Source organism: Podarcis bocagei, assembly GCF_964188305.1.
Source record: "Podarcis bocagei genome assembly, chromosome: 4".
In the NCBI taxonomy this organism is placed as follows: Eukaryota; Metazoa; Chordata; class Lepidosauria; order Squamata; family Lacertidae; genus Podarcis; species Podarcis bocagei.
The window spans coordinates 94609377-94614464 of NC_138128.1; the positions used below are offsets into that span (position 1 = coordinate 94609377).

A 5088-nucleotide genomic window follows, 5' to 3' on the forward strand; every position below is an offset into this window, starting at 1 on the left:
GGAGTCCGGAGGGGAAGGGAAGAAGGGAAGGGCTGCCCCGCCCCCCCGCCTCCGGTCGAGCTGCGGGGAGCTGCTGGAGGGCGAGCGCCGGGAAGGACGGTGGGCTGCTTCTTCTTCTGCCGGCTGGCTTCACTTCAGCTTCGCACGGCTCGCCGGCCGCGGAGATAGTCGTGTCCCTTTATCGGCAACTTTGAGGCTGGATTACAGCCGCACCTTCTGTTTGGGCTGCCCTTGGTGCAGAAATTCCAGTTCCAGGAAGTTGGAAGCTAAGGCTGGTGCCCCCTAATCCATAATTCTGTTGCTAAGGCTGATGCCCCCCAATCAATAATTCTGTTGCTAAGGCTGATGCCCCCCAATCAATAATTCTGTTGCTAAGGCTGATGCCCCCTAATCAATAATTCTGTTGCTAAGGCTGATGCCCCCCAATCAATAATTCTGTTGCTAAGACTGGTGCCCCCCAATCAATAATTCTGCTGCTAAGGCTGATGCCCCCTAATCAATAATTCTATTGCTAAGGCTGATGCCCCCCCAATCAATAATTCTGTTGCTAAGACTGGTGCCCCCCAATTAATAATTCTGTTCCTAAGGCTGGTGTCCCCCAATCAATAATTCTGTTGCTAAGGCTGGTGCCCCCAATCAATAATTCTGTTGCAAAGGCTGATGCCCCCCCAATCAATAATTCTATCGCTAAGGCTGGTGCCCCACAATCAATAATTCTGTTGCTAAGGCTGATGCCCCCCAATCAATAATTCTGTTGCAAAGGCTGGTGCCCCCCAATCAATAATTCTGTTGGTAAGGCTGGTGCCCCCAATCAATAATTCTGTTGCAAAGGCTGATGCCCCCCTAATCAATAATTCTGTTGCTAAGGCTGATGCCCCCCAATCAATAATTCTGTTGCTAAGACTGGTGCCCCCCAATCAATAATTCTGTTGCTAAGGCTGATGCCCCCTAATCAATAATTCTATTGCTAAGGCTGATGCCCCCCAATCAATAATTCTGTTGCTAAGACTGGTGCCCCCCAATTAATAATTCTGTTGCTAAGGCTGGTGTCCCCCAATCAATAATTCTGTTGCTAAGGCTGGTGCCCCCAATCAATAATTCTGTTGCAAAGGCTGATGCCCCCCCAATCAATAATTCTATCGCTAAGGCTGGTGCCCCACAATCAATAATTCTGTTGCTAAGGCTGATGCCCCCCAATCAATAATTCTGTTGCAAAGGCTGGTGCCCCCCAATCAATAATTCTGTTGGTAAGGCTGGTGCCCCCCAATCAATAATTCTGTTGCAAAGGCTGATGCCCCCCTAATCAATAATTCTGTTGCTAAGGCTGATGCCCCACAATCAAGAATGATGCAGGCCTTCCAAGCGTCCCTATTTAACAGGGGCAGTCCCAGATTTGCAGAATCCATCCCGGTTTCTGATTTGATCCCGGAATGCCCCGCTTTTCCTTAGGACGTCCCTATTTTCATCAGAGGACGTTTGGAGGGTATGGTAAGATGTCCCTATTTTCATTGGAGAAATGTTGGAGGGAACATCTGTATTCATCAAGGAAATGTTGGAGGGTATAAACTATGTTGCGCAATGTCATAAATTGTGCTTGCTCTCAACTTAACTCTCCATTGCTGCTCCCACACTTTCCCTCAGTCCTTCAGGCCCAAATCCCAGTGGCGTAGCGTGGGTTGTCAGCACTGCAAGGCAAGTAATTTGCCCCCCAACCCGTGGATTTGCGCCCCCTAACCCCCAGATGTTGCGCCCGGTGCGCCCGGCCCCCCCTGCACCCCCCACGCTACGCCACTGCCAAATCCCAGTGGGGAGAATGGGATGCCTGGACCAGCAATGAAACCTTACGTTGTACTGGCCCTATATTGCCTTATTGCATCGCTAGAGAAATCCTCTTGTGTTGACTCATGCTTGTTTGCAGGATAGTTAAACCAGACTTTCTTGTCCTTGATGTTCTCCATTGTGTTAAGACTGTGGCTCCCATGCCAGCTGGGGATGATGGAAGTTGTTATCCAACATTTCTGGAGAGCATCAACATTGAGAAAGTCTTCACTAAACAGTGGGAGATGGTGTTTCCTCTGATGGAGTGGGGACTGCTAATGACTTGGAATGTGTAGAAACCAGAGGCCTTTCTTCTTGGAATAACAGGTTTGGAATTGCCCAAGAAAGATGTTAAATTATTTTTGTATGCCACAACTGCTGCTCGTATTTTGTTAGCTGAAAAGTGGAAAACCCAAGAATTACCAACAATAGAAGAATGGCAGATGAAGATGATGGATTTTTCGGAGCTAGCCGACCTGACCGGAAGAGTCTGTGACCAGAAGGAGGAGTATCATCAGGAAGAGTGGAATAAATTTAATGATTATTTAGTTAAATTTGCTGAGTTAAACTAACTGAAAACAGCTTGCAGCTACTTAATGGGATTATGGTTTTATTTATGTTAAGTGATGAATTAATATGCTTAATTCCATAAGGTGAAGATCTAAGGATGTTAATGTTTAAGTTAAATTTTATAAAAATTGGGATTTGGAAAACCGTTAAAAGGACATGCAATGAAATTCAACCAAGGGGAAGCGAGGAAGTCACTTAACAAAGTTAATAACTGTAATTTTCAATAAGGCTATGATTTTTGTTTGTTTGTCTTGTGTGTTTGTTTGTTTATAATATTGTGAAAACTAATAAAACAATTTTGAGTGGGATGTGGGGGATGTAGACACGATTCCTAGCCCATTGTGATCGATGATGGTTCCAGTATTGAAAAACGTCAAAGCAAGTTTTGAAAATAATAATCCTGTTGCACAGATTTTGAAAAGGCACCCTGTGCTCCTTTAGGAGGAAGGGTGGAATATAGATTTAAATAAACTTAAAGGGTACATCTCAGCAGTGTACAGTGAGGAGCATATCGATTTTGAGCAGGAAGGGGCTGCTAAATTATTTGTATTTCGGTGCGTATCAAAGGCCAGTGCTGCTTCCCCTTTAAACGACGCTCACCTGGATTTCAGTGGAATATAAAGCAGAGTTCACAAATCTTCACCCACTTTTTTCCCACTGCAAATTGGCACTGAGTGGACACAATCTGAAGCAAAGAGCAATCTTGAATCGTCTATTCATCGCTTCTTTTCAACTACAACACTATGCCACCCAGCCTGTTTTATCCCCAACAAGCATCTCAGGTTCCAAAGTAACCACAGATGTCTTGCAGCATACCTGCTGGGGGAAATTTCAACATGTCAGTGAATGAGTATTGTCTCCTTAATCATGCTGCAATTCCAAACTCATAAGAAGAAACTTGAACTTTTAAGTTATTCAGTCTTACTCTGGTGACACACAAAAACCTTCCCTTTGCTGCACCAGTATTAAAGATGGCAAATGGCTCCTGTCTCCCAGTTTCACCTACCCCAAATGCATGCAGTGGAACTGAATAGCACCAACTATTCTAAGAAATAGCTGCTATAATACACTAAGATACATGTTTTATACTTACATGGCACTGAGGTTAACAGCAGACATTTAACTTGCAGTTTCCCCTTATGTTCTTGGTGCATGATTAATCTAAAATTCCTGACCCTGCAGGCCAAGGAACACAATGTGCCTTCACTAAAATGCTTTAATTCTTTAAAAAATAGCAAAAACTTCTGCAGGCAGAGTTAGGGAGCCCATAGATCATAGCTGTCAACGTTTCCCTTTTTTAAAGGGAAATTCCCTTATTCCGAATAGGATTCCTCGCAAGAAAAGGGAAAAGTTGACAGCTATGCCATAGACAGCCCTCCAGATATTTTTAGACATCGGGGATAATGAGAGCTCTAATCCAGGAACAACTGGAGGGCAATAGGTTCCCTCACCTGAAAGTACTTTGTACATGGTCTTGCAAGCTTATGACAGAAATAATGGTGATTAAAAATGGCCTATAATCTTCACAGGTTCGTTCAAAAGCCCTGTTAAGTCATTCAGTAGTCCTTCACTCAGAGGGTTGTGTCTGCAAAGCTGGGAGTTTTAAAAACAAGAATGTAGCCAACTGTTATCTCTCGATTTGCGATTTGTTATAACAGATAAATCTCAAGAGATGCAGAGCAATTGAGCGAAGCCAGGCTGCAAGATAAGTGAAATTGTGGAATTTCGCCCCCTTTCACAGGCAGATGTACCTGGAGCAGTCCCCCTTCTCATTCTGTAAAATATTACATTGCTACAGTCCGTTCCCTCCAGCAGCAAATGTTGTTTCTCCCTGTGGGGAAACAATGTTTACCAGAGATGCTTCACTGCCAAAGACACACCAGTTGAGCTCCTTGTTTTTAATTAACAGGTTTAAAATGGGAACTTTTAAAATCTTGAAACTTTAAAAGAGTTGAAATAATGAATTTTCACCCAAACAGCCGAATGCATAGCATTGCAATACCTGTGACTTCAACCATCTGAATTGCCAAAAAAAAGATTTCAGCTAAGTTTTGGGTGACCAGCATTTGTAAACACAAGACTTGGACCTTTGAATGCAATAAATTTCAAAACTGTATAACTCAGCCATTCTTCATGAGTGTTTTCTGGCTTAGGGTTACATTCAGATCTGGGTTTGTGGCTTGTCTGACTTGAGACAAATCACAAGCTGCAGCCAAATATTAAAGCTAAAAATCAAAGCTGCATCAAGTGTGTTCTATTTGTTTAAATCACTGCTTGTCTATGATAATTAGAAAATCAAGTCTCCCTACATTAGTCTTTCACTTAGAAACATAGATTCTGTATTTAATTTTGTGATCATGTGAGTATCCCAATTCCACATCTAAATGTATCTCCTAGCCAATTCCTCACCCTTCCGAGAATTTTGAAGGTGTACTGGATCAAGTGTTTAGAAGAGATGAGCACAACATCTGTCCCTTTACTTATTGATAGCTGTTCAGTTTTCAAAAAATACAGTATCTGTATAATCCAATAATCAGACAAGTATCCAGAAAATACTGAGTTGTCACCAGTATTAGGTAAAATATCTGTAATGTGACCATTTTAGTAGTGAAGGTTAACTCCCCGCACCAATTCCTAGTTTCAAGAACAAATTAACATTCCACTGTCAACTAAGGAAAAGAAACAATGATTATAAAAGGG

At 42.8% G+C, this 5088-nt stretch overlaps 2 long non-coding RNA genes across 3 annotated transcripts in view; one reads left to right on the forward strand and one right to left on the reverse strand.

The window, feature by feature from the left end:
- LOC308585845 overlaps positions 1-5088 on the reverse strand; it is a 196680-nt gene that overhangs the window by 56564 nt on the left and 135028 nt on the right. The window lies entirely within an intron of this gene.
- Positions 101-4511, forward strand: LOC308585885. Its single transcript, XR_014007667.1, has 2 exons — positions 101-1483; positions 2215-4511. It is a non-coding gene; the product is annotated as an uncharacterized lncRNA (long non-coding RNA).